The 12,366-nt window shown below is 38.4% G+C and overlaps 1 long non-coding RNA gene across 2 annotated transcripts in view; it reads right to left on the bottom strand.

Annotated features, from left to right (window-relative positions):
- Positions 1 to 11,637, bottom strand: part of LOC133217295 (uncharacterized) — a 78,681-nt gene extending 67,044 nt beyond the window's left edge. The window contains exon 1 of one of the 2 annotated variants that reach the window (XR_009726849.1): positions 10,708 to 11,637. This is a non-coding gene — a long non-coding RNA (uncharacterized LOC133217295). Of the gene's footprint in view, positions 1 to 1,934; positions 2,146 to 10,707 lie in introns of those variants that run through there. The other variant, XR_009726850.1, reaches the window with a different exon arrangement.
- Between the last annotated feature and the right edge of the window lie 729 nt (positions 11,638 to 12,366).

The following is a 12,366-nucleotide window of genomic DNA, read 5'->3' as shown; positions in this document are numbered from 1 at the left end:
AAGAATCTCTGATGAGCTCAGGTACCACACTGGAACAGTGTGCCCACCCTGCTCCTGAGACTTATTGGTTCAAACACCCCTGACTTAAACTGTTCTCTCCAACATCTTCACAAAGCAGGAACCTTTTTCATTCTTTCAAACCCTCTTACAATCAAAAGAAATCAGTTTCCAGAAACAGAGATATAAGTCAATAAAGCAAGAACAGCTTTAGGATGCATTTGTGAACTATGGTTTAGCAGATCTGAAAAAGCAGCAGCATAGTTGTGCATTGTAATTCAGATGACAGGAATCATGAATTCTTCAGATGACAAGTCCCATCAAAATCACAACACATCAGAGCAGAACACAAGAAACATCACAAGGATTTTAGGTGCTGATATTGCTAGTGATAACACACAGACAAACCTCTGAGACTACACACTGTCCCACTGAACATCAGTAGAAATACTTTAAGATCCCCCTTTCTACCCTGGTGCTACCAGTTGCTGAATTTGAGTTATATTTTGCAGTCTTGTAGGAGCATAGTCAAATGGGCAAATACACAGAAAGAAAATAACTCATCTGCTTGTGTTTTTAAATACTGGTTATGATATTCTTCAGTCAGTAAACTGCATCACACAAAAGTTTTCCACCATAAGCAGGCTACAGGTACATATACATGGTACATGGTACCATATACATGGTACTAAAGAGCATATAGTGTAATTTTCAACTTCATACACAAAATACATGTCTCCTTTTAAAAGTGAGACAACTAGCTTTAAATGACTGACCTGAAAAAAAAAACAAACAAAAGGGAAACAGAGTTTTTTAACCATATTTTGGGTATTTGGTTTTTTTTTAACCACAATATAGCTAGGCAAAGTCACAGTAGGTAAGATCTGCCACACACAGGCCACATCAAAAGCCGAAGTTCCTAGTACTTTTGTCTCCATCAGGATCAGACCAACAAAAAAAACAAAAGAGCCACACTTCTTAGAGTGGAAATGCAGGAGACAAAGGTTCTGCCACTCTCAAAAATAAGACATGGAGCTGGGCACACAGAGTGATCTCTCCACCTGGGCAGCCACCAGCTCAAAACCCAGATGCACAACAGAGAGGAGCTTCAAACTTTTCCCAGTCATTCAGCACTCAGCAGGACTTACAGTACAACTCACCTGCTAACCTTAAACAGCAGTAAACCAGATTACATGAGGAGAGTCATAACAACTTTAGAGTCCTCTGATCCTGGAAGAGTAAGAATTCAGGTGATTCAACCTGTCTTCCCTAATGCTACTCTTCCATCCAGTTTGCTGCTAAAATTAAATGCTTTCATCACCCTGTTTGTAGACATCCACAGGATAAACATTGAAAATATAGAAGTAGCCTAACCTGTTTCAATTTTGCACATAAAACTGAATAAAGATCCATTCACTTTATTCCTATCAGTCACGCAGACACTTTTTCCTGAGTATTAATCATAGGATGTAATCTTGGGTGTCAGGTTCAACCATGCCCTAAAATCCTGAATACAGCATTGCTGAACCCATTTCTGTTTGAATGCAAAGGAACTAGGTGTGGGATAATATTCAAAAGAAGTAACCCAAATTCACTTTTAAAGAAGATTTGTTAAACTACATTAAGCTGGCAAATGAATGTTTTTACTCAGAATGAAAGTGGCCTTAACTTGGTTTAGTTTAATTTGCTTTGGAAGAAGATCAGGAATTAATCTGATTTAACTAATCCACCAAAAGTCTATTAATTACTTCTGATTCTTGAGTTTTTCAGTGCAGACAAATCTACTTTCATCTAGAGTCTGAGCTTGCACATCCAGATGAAAGAGTTAAAGGAGCATATTCCAGAAACAGGTTAGCATCTCCATGGCTAAACCTCATTAAATAATGTTGTGATCTTACCTAATACAATTCCATTGCAAAGCAAAAGAGATTAATCACCTTCAATGTTCTACAGAGTAGGTCATGTGTGCCTAACTACAACAGACTTAATTTAAGGCAAGATCACCAGATAATCTGTTGTTCAAGAGGCTTTTAGCTGATAATGGTTGGAGGGTTTATGGTTTGGATTATCAGCTGAACTGGTATATTGAAAATACTGAAAATGGATTCCAAGAGGAAGAAAATACAGAACTTTCCTCTCTGACTTTACATTAACATTGGTCTCCTATCCAGGTTTTTAAGAGTTCCTGCTAGAGCAGTTGATATCCAAACAGGGTAGATGCTCTAAGAAGAAAACTTTCAGGTGGCCCTGGGGCACCAATCTGTCACCTGCAGATGGTGCCGGTATGAGCCTCACTCAGTATTTTCAAAGATTTTCCATCTATCACTTAAAGGGAGGTCAAAGATATTGATTATTTTGAAGGGCTTCTGAGGATGGAAATCACCATTAGATTAGGGGAAATCTGAAAAAGTGACACAAATACAAATAGTAATTTGCTCCAGGAAAGAGAGGCTGAAGTCAAGCCTGCTGCAGTTATTCATCTGGGTTTTGTGACACTTCTCAGCCATGTATATCACAACCTGCCTTCAGGGAACAAGAACAACCCTACTGTTTCCAGCTCAGCCCAGATATTACCTGCAGTTCTTACCTGCAAATGTGGTTTTGGAAAGAGAACTGCTTATACCTCAGGGAGAGCTCATGCCTCAACCTGTCTCACTGTCCCAGCTCTCTCAGAGAAGGGCTGCTACTGTCCCTCCTTTATGCCTCCACTGACCCCAACAGGCAGGAATGAGGGCAACTGGGGCCAGCCACTTTCCAGAGGAACTTTTAAACCCAGGTATTTAACAGCAACTTGGGGCATGCCATGTCATAGAATCATAGAATCATAGAATAGTTAGGGTTGGAAAGGACCTCAAGATCATCAAGCTCCAACCCCCCCTGCCATGGGCAGGGACACCTCGCTCTAAACCATATTACCCAAGGCCTCATCCAACCAAGTACTTAGAAAATCAACCACAGGAATTGACAGATTTCAGATGGCACCCAAACAGCAATATGACCCCAGCTGATACTCTGCTACACAGGGCCAGGGCTGGAACTAGATGATCTTAAGGTCCTTTCCAACTCCAACCATTCTACGATGCTATGATTAACGACATTCTAAATTTTCTATTTTACATGTATTTATCTTCTCCACAAAAGGAAGAAAGAATAAAGGTGAGAAGAGAACCTCTCAGAAGTGCTGCTACAGATAGGTAATTCACAGCCCATGTTCTCCCCCACAAGGGTTGTGTATTTTTTCTATTTATTTATTTATTTAATTATTTATTTACTTACTTACTTATATATATATATAAAAAAAGGTATTTCCAGACAACATAATGCAACATGGGATTTCACACAAATTTTTAAAAGACTAAATTAAGCAAGATTGAAAACATAGGAAACTACTACATTAAGTAACTCAGACTCTATGAATTTTCACAAATTATAGGCAGATTAGAGACTCGAGGCACAAAGGAAAGATGATTGTTTGTTGCTTCTCTCTGTGCCACGCCTGAAAGACCACAGAGCCCTACCACCTTTTCCTGTAATCTAAGGACTAAACAGTAGCTCTCTGAAGTACCTAATCCCTACAGCCACCAGCCTGCTTCCTGCCTGTGCCTGCAGATAAATCACTGGAGCTTCTGAGCCTTTTCTTCCATTACCTTTCTAGGTCCCTAGATTTGCAGAATTATCAACATTGTTTCTGACCAGATCTCCTCCAGACTCCTTCCCATCGCAAATCATACTGCTTATACATCTTCTCATGGCCTACTTTTCCTACCAGCAATCCTTTTTCAGCATCTCTTACAACCATATTTCTTTTACTTTCAGCTTTTCCATGTTTCTTTAATGATGCTACCTACTTCCTGCCTGTCTCTTTTCTTCTGCTGCTCTGTCTAGTAGTTACAATTTCTTTCCTTTCTCTCCATAAATGGTTCAATATGACCTTTGGTTCAATACCTCTTCCACAGGTTGTGTATGTGCTTCTCTTCACCACTCAGCCTACCCTCTGCTCTTCCATTCTCACATTTGATTTTGAAGCTACATTCAACAAAATTTAAATGCAAAGCCAGAAGAAATAAAGCACTAGTAAAGCTGTGATCATATCACCATATATATTCCATCAAAGTTTAGCTCTAGCAGCCTTGCTAACAGTTTAAGGAGGGCCAATAGATCTCATTCAGGTAACACACCTGCAGGAGTACATGACTGTTCATCTGTCTTGGCTCTACCTCACATCATTAGCACAGAGATTGCTGTGCTCCATGAAGCCAGGCATTACTCTCAGTGTATAACATAAACACTGAATAAGCAAGCAAAATTTAATGCAGGAAAAAACTTACTTACTTCATATTAGTAAAGCATTCTGGAAAATAATGTCCCAGAGGATTACTGCTCTTCCAGTTGTGTGGCCCACAGTCTTATGACTTTCAGCAATACAGCTGAGTCAGTCAATAACCTCTCTGAAAGACACTGCTGCCCATGGTGAATTATTGCTTAATTAGATGGAGCTCAGCTGTTCTATCACGTGTGCAATGCTTTATGAATAAAATCAAGTGTATCTTGCTTTCTAAGCATTCATCTTACCGCACCAGCAAACTGGGGAAGTGACAGCTTGCTACCAGGAAGAAATCTACCAAAAAGAGGTATCTGCTATGTTTCAAAAGAGGAGTGCAACTATAAACAGTTCAAACAGCTCAATAGTCTGCAGTGCTGTCAGTCATAAATTCTTATGTGGTGCAGAAGCAGAGAAAAGCTCCAGTCAATATCAGGACCCCACTGTGATGAGCTGCATCAATGTGGGAAAACAGCCCGGTGAAATTTTCTCAGCAAAAGTAGCTCCATGGTCACTCCCCTTCTATGCTTACTCTAATTCCACACTATGGATGCCTTTATATTAATCTGCTTCCAAACTAGTTGGAGGCAATTTCAGAAAGATCCTCTGGATTAAGAGTGGCCACATGAAGAGTTTGTGCAAAAATAGCTGGCACGTTTTAAATTCATATCCTACATGGTTTTGAAGCAGCTTTCATGTACAAGTATATTCCTTAAACATAAAATCTCTGCCTTCAAAGATCTATTATCCAAAAATCCAATCTCACAAATGTTTATACATCTCAGCTTGTGGTACAGAATTAAACAATTCTAGTGTGTTTCAAGAAGGTTGCATAAAGTTTCATGACATAAAATGTAGGAACAGCTTTTAATTTCTGAGTTAATTGGAGGTGATCTCCCTTATGTCAAACTCCTAACAACAGGTCAATAAATTCTGTAGGAGGTCTTTTCAAGCAATATTTAAATTTCCAGTTCGTAAGACTATAAAATCAGCATATACTTGAGTGAATACTGCACTTCTCAAGGGGCTAAAATCACTTATACTTCCCACATTTCAAACATTTTGTCAGATCTAATACTATAAAGACACATGCTAACACTTTAATTATTTGGTTAGTCAGTTACTGAGGGTTTTCTATACAAAACTGGTGCAAAATAAATTCCCTGATTAATTTAACTCTTCAAAAGGTAGTGCAAAGAGTGAACAGAACGATGAAAAAGACTGTAAATAATACGACTGTTAAAAGGTTGTGTAATCCGTGTAGTGCACAGAAAATCCCTACAAACAAGACCTAAAGAAACATTGTGTGAGATATAGAGATATAGATATGGCTAGAAACCCAGGGGAACAGTGACAGTAGTTCAAATAAATCCAAAGATTAATTAAATAAAGATGCTGCTAGTGAAAAAATATTCCAATGCCTGTTCAGTACAGACTTGAGGGCAGAAACTGTCATGTCTCACAAATGAGTGACACTACAAATGAGTGACACTGTCCACAGAAGGGAATAACCCAACTGAGAGCAAAGGTATTGTACTAATTCCACTGAGCGTCTCTACTGATAGGTCTCTGCAAAAAGTTCTGGCTAAATGAAGGTGCTGTGGTCCGAAGGAAGCCCCGAGGAAACACAATCAGAGACTCTAACTGATGAGCGGAAGATGGACTGTGTAACACTGAAGGCACAAACTCTAAAGCCAAATGTGGACAGTGCATATTGGACTAGAAATCTTTTTACAGTAACTGTCATCACTGATGTGTCATGAAATCTTTGAAAGCTGGTAATATACTAAAGACCATGAATTTAGAGAATGTATGTGTAATTCATACTTTCTATAACATTCAATATGTGACATTAATAGCTCAAGCAGGATATTAAAGTATAAATTCCTCAGCCCACCCTGGACAATAGGTGGCCAGAAGGCTAGCCCTCAATAGCTACCTCCAGAGAAAGCCATCAAGCCTTCAGATCTTTATTCTAAACCTCAATTCTCAAAGATGTGGACCATGGGTGAGTGAAGACACCAAAGCTATTGGAGAAGAAAGAGAGGAGATAAAATTTGTACAGAGAAAGTCTTATCGGCTACTCAATGCAAACTTTGAAGCTGAAGTAGTGAAATTAAGTGGGAAATTAGATTGAAGGGAGGCTGTCCAGAACACAGACACATTTGGGCTCTGGTTGAAAAAGGATAAGCATGGCCATCTACTTACTGAGATTAACTGGATCTTTTGTGTGTGTTTGTAACATTTCCTTCCATATTGTCAGGCAACAGTATGGCCTTAACTCTTTCTTGGCCTTGTTTGACCAGTTAAGCTTGAAGTTGGCTACCGGGTGGCTACAGGATGGCTACAGGGTGAACTGAGCAGATGATAAAAATTTCAGTGTGACAATGATCCTTGTAGGACTGCAAGGCATTTTTAAGACACCCAATGCTGAAAGCTACTTCTTGTTACACTGCAGATGACCCCTATTTGCAGTTGGTATCACTGGTGCCAAGCCTTGGAAAATAGTTCCCTGTGGCAAACACAAACCAGCATTTCTCTTGCAAAGAGCAGATGGATGAGCAGCACCCTGGGCTTTAGGCAAAGCCTGAGGCATTGCACTTGGGAAATTTTCAGTTATCTCTCTTTCCCATGGCTTTATAATTTAAGGAAAGGTTATAGAAGAGGTCAGGCAAACACTGTCATAACCTTGGAAACATTTCTGAAAGTCATAAGGTTACATTGCTTTACTGGTTACACTATAAACTGATCCTTTTTTGTTAATCAAGGCAACTGCTGCAATCTCTTTCTTCACTTTGATGGTGATAAATGCCTTTGGTTCTCAGCATCCCAGTTCACAGTGAATACTTGAGAGTACTGTAGATACATCATCTGGGGTAGCAAGAAGAAAGAGGGGCAACAGCTGCTATTTTAGAGGCCAGTGGATTTAGTGTGCTAGTCTCTTCCTTTATCTACATTGTGTAATGTTGGAACAGTCATATACTGGGAAATACCCTGGACCAGCTGGTTGTGAAGGTAATTTGGGTTGGTATCTCACAGTCTGCAGCTGCCTGGCTTGGATAGAGAGCCACCATTCTCTGAATGAGCCATACCTTAAAATGAGCTTTTGTCATTCATCATGCGTCATTCCTCATCAGCTACAGTCTTGGGTTTGAGTTCTGCCAGGCATGTGGTTTTCATGGGAACTTAGTGCCAGAAGCCCCACAGAAACAGTCTGCATGAAAAATTCATTTGCGTCAAATCACTGCAGCATCTAGTTTATCAAAGCAAGTGCTTCTACTCTCAACCAGTGTAAGCCACAGATGGGAGGTTTTAGGCAATCAGTTGTAAGATTAGGAAAAAATCTGAATATATAACCTGCTCATGCATTTCGAATGTAAAAAATAAATACCCAGTGGCACAGGAACAGTAGGCAGCAAGTCACTGCTGTCCATCAAATACTTTATCAGCTTCAGTAATGGAACACGGATATTTATCTGGGATGAAAACACACTGCTGTATAGTCTGCTTTGATTAACTCGTCACATAAATCCCCTCTTACAAGAATTTTCAGGACATATTGAAGGCATTATTAGAAGTGTCAAGGCTAGAACTGTCAGGCGCTACAGCGTGCAGGAGCCTCAATTGAGCAAGGCAGCAAATAACAAAACCCTCTGAGTTAAAAATGCTTGATTAATTTAACTTTCTTACATGAAATAAAAACCTGAGTTTGTTTTCTAATTTTTCCCTTGCTGTTCAGACAAACATCTCCACTTTAGAACATTATTTTGATTTAGTTTCCAGCTATGATTTCCCCAAGTACCTTTGCCAATTGGATGTCTCAAGTTGGGTGAATTTTTATGAATGACTGGACTGCTGACAAGTGTTAAACTTCCTATAGTTTTAATATTGCCTCAATAATTACATATCCCTTGTATATCCAGAAATAAACATAATTTTTCAAAGAGGTGGTATCAGAAAAAGATGGAGATTGAGTTGAAGTACTTCGGTGAGCTTGGATGTTGAGAGGACATCCCACAGACTGAACTGTTTGAGAGTTCCGAAGAAATCTGTGAAGAGTTTAGAAACACTGCAAAAAGCAATTAGACCCTTGCAAGGAGAAGGAATTTTACATGGTTTTGCTACTAAAAGACCAAGCTAAAAATGAATACAATTAGAAATAAAGTTTTTATAAGATTATCTCAATTTGTATTCCAAATCTCTGCCAATTCCTAGCTGTAGTTTTTGTGACTCTAATCTATTTTTTACAGCCACATAGAATTTTTATTAAAGAATTTCCTGTCTTAGAAAATATTCATTTCATGAGCAAAACAAAATAATAATTAAAAAAAAATCATAAAGCTGGAAAGGTCTGCATTTTTGTTTATATATGAAAATCTAACTATTTTATTTGGATGTTTTATTACAATGCCTCATGAAATTCATACACTGGTTGCTGAATGCTCCCATTCTCCCCTGCATATTGTGCTCCCTAGCTGGATTTTCTCTTCCATCATTAAAGACCTTCTCTCACATGGGATGAGGCTGTCATAGTCCCTTTATGAAGGAAAGAAATTATGAGCCAACAGGGAAATGTTTTGGAATCCAAAATATAACTAATTTTAATTACATGTTCCATTGTCAAGTGTTTTGCCAAAATCCGTATTTTTTTCAAGACAACAAAAACAAACTGAAAGTCTCCATACAGCTTTATTTTAAAGTTTTGTCAACAGTGGGAAACCATCAGGCACCACTGCGTTCGCCCATACAAATGAGTTATCTAGTGTGGGAAAGCTAGAAAGCCCTAAATTTAGCCACAATAAACCCAGAGTATTTCTGCAATGACAATAATGGTACTAAAATTATTACAATTATAATTTAAATCACAGAAGGTCAACTTTAATTTATTCAGGCAGAATTTATTCTTCCCACAAGAACATCTGTGACAGGGGCTGTTGGAAAGTGACAAGTATCACATACTTCATTCTGACTTCTTTTACTAAACCAAATATATTTACCTGAACTAGGTAAATATCAGCACAGTAAATCCAGAGGGCCACTGCAGCCAGGGAATGTTAAACTCTTTGCCCTCCCCAGAAGGAGAGCAAACAGGATCTGCGAGAAACAGGAAATTAATGCCTGAGATTCTCTAGTATAAAGCAAGCATTCCCTCTAAGCCTGAATCAAATGTTGTTCAGGCACTAACTGCTTTCTTCACCATAGTTTTCAAAGTGAGAAAAGGTGTGATACTGCAAAGAGGGTGGAGAATGGTAAATTTGAAGGAAAAATATTAAAATAACCCTACTAAAATTCATTGACTGTTTTAGTCCTAGAACCACACATGTTCCTAAAAAGATAATATTTTTAATCTGTTGTGGGTTTTAGCATATACATTGTTTGTTTCCCCCTTCCCTCACAGTTTGACAGGTAGTTTCTTCCTTTTGTTTTGTTTCTCTTTCATCTGGTGGTTTTCAGGAACAAGAACTGTGTGTTTTGAATTTATAACACAATAAGAACATATTGAATTTAAAGCCCTAGATGTAAAGGCATTCAAATCACTACAAATAATAAAAGGCAGATATAAATTGTCCTAGACTGCTTAGTTGTAAATGCAGGAGTTATGAGTCAAGACTAAGCTGTAGTGGCATTTTGGCTGTCTCAATGTAGACTAAGCCAGAGATGGAATGCCTGCTCAGATCTTCATAAACTGAAGTCCAGTTCCTGTGTAGATTTTTAATACCATTTGCATATGCAAATGACACCATTGTTTATGTAAATTAGACATTTGTTCACACAGCAGAGTAGAAAATGGTCAATATGTCCACACACAATTAGTGGAAGCAACTGTGCTATCCACATACACAAAAGTAACCCTGATTACAAGAAGCAGCTACCAAGTAACTTTCAGGTCAATGGTACGTGTTCAATGCTTCAGCAGCATGCAGTCAATTACATTAGTTTGACAGTTATTGTCTGAAATTGCTAATAAATCCAATCAGGGAAAGAAATTAATTTTCAGATGCAATAATAATAGAGAGATGGCAGTCATAACTTTTAAGACAGGAAGAAAAGCAGAGATCATTTAACTCAGTATTCCTGAAAATAGTTCTGGGAGCACACCTGAGCAGACGTGAGCTGCCATCACTTCACCGTCACAGACCACTCACTGTTCTCTGGCTACAGCAAATACTTCTACAGCATCTACACATGTATATGGTTGTAAACATGCAGATAAGCTAATGAGACACATCCTGAGACTGCTGCAAAGTAATTCATTATTCTGTTTCAGTTATCCATCCAAAAGTAATTAATGCATGCAGACTTTGAACACATCATGCAGGTCAGGTTTGACAGGGAGGCTTTGATAAGTGAGTTGATAAAAAAGTCTTTTCTAGAAATATAAAAGTTACCTCATAATGACTTTGAAAGTCTTTCTCATATCATCCTGTGATGAGATGTATTTCTTTATTTTCAATTTACTTCTCTGTGGCATGTCTAGTCTGAAGCACAAGTAAAATGGCAGCCCCACCAAGAAAAAGGGAAGGAGGGAGAGAAAGTGTCTTTTTCAAGGAACAGAGATCCCTAAATGGTGACCAAAATATCTATGAATCAACACTGAAGGCAGATTTTTGACCCCTGTTATTTAGTCTTATTTAAGAAAGATTGATACAGCTATCAGACTTATCATATATAATTGATGCCATTTTCATGGAAATAAAGGGTGTTCATAAAGTCATTTGACTCTGCTAGTACTTCTTTACTCATAGTGAAATTGAGTAAAAACATGACTTTAAGCTGAACAGAATCCCCTCAGACCCCCAGATTCTTCTTAAACACCCCTACAGGTCTATACACACTTTAGTCTTTACACTTTAGCAATGACACAGCTGTTCCCCAAATGTGTTCAACAACTGTTCTCTAAAATGCCACCAGTTTCATAGTGTAAATGGGTCCTAAAATAGCTAGAACATTATGTCCTTTACCATTATATCTTCCCTCCTGGCTGCCAGATTGTTCTCTTTTCCTTCTTTGATGGATTAAGTAGAACCACAGCAATTTGTTGATTTGAAAACTAAGCAATCTCTTTAAACTGCCTGTGTGCTTATTCACTGCTGTCACTGACTCTACCTGAATTAATTTTGGAGCCTGCATTATAAAAGCCTTATTCATAAGGAATATGCATGTGCAAGCAGTGTTGACAAATCTGATAGAACAAACTAATTTCATACCAATAGTCATCTTTAAAGATTTACCTTTTTGGCTCTGTTGCTGACATTCATTCCCTTCCCTGGTCTTTTTAGGTTGGTTCTGCAAACATTTCACTTTTAAGGAATACCCATTCACAGATGCCCCTCTTGTTGGACTGTGCATAAGTAACTACCATTTACAGCACTCTTTCAAGATTTGTCAGCACCAACAGCACTGTCAAGCATCAGTGTGATTTTTCTTGAAACCAGCAAAGAAAATAGGCCCAATTCCATTCCCACAAACCAGGAACAAATTAATTAACAAATGACATTAGAAAGACATCCTTCTCTGCAACTTAAGTGCTCCCTTCTTCTCCATTGAGAGGTGTGTGGGATCACAAGCCAGCTGTTAAGGTTTGGCTATGACAGCTCTTCACTCAGAGGGTATAAATACAGTTATGTCTCAGAGTAAGAAAAAAAATAATTGTTACCCCAAAACCTCAAAATGGAGCAAAAGACTGCACTGGTACAGTAGGGAACATGAGCAAGGTCAGTTTACTCTGCCTTTTCCTTTAGTTCACCAATAGATGGTGGCAAAGACCCCCTCTGAAGCTACCACTGGATTTGCACAGTTAACATGTTTAAATCCCTCTAATAACATGTAAAATGGGAAAGTCAAATGCAGATGTCTCCCTTGCAACAGCCACCTATGAAAAATTTACTAACTTTCTTATTCCTAACATACCTGTACATAAATGTTCTGTTTATGCTGGCTTTCTGTATTTTCAGATAGGAACGTCGTATTTGTTTCCTCTTTCGTAAAGTAACAATAGTGTATCTCTTTAATTTCATGCAACAGAACATAAAGAGGAACATCAAAGC

This window comes from Neopsephotus bourkii, unplaced genomic scaffold, assembly GCF_033783945.1.
Source record: "Neopsephotus bourkii isolate Nb327-2 ecotype Australia unplaced genomic scaffold, CSIRO-AGI_Nbou_v1 NB_1132, whole genome shotgun sequence".
NCBI classification, from domain to species: Eukaryota; Metazoa; Chordata; class Aves; order Psittaciformes; family Psittacidae; genus Neopsephotus; species Neopsephotus bourkii.
The sequence above is the reverse complement of the archived record's forward strand: the minus strand, read 5'-3'. Positions and strand labels throughout refer to the sequence as shown.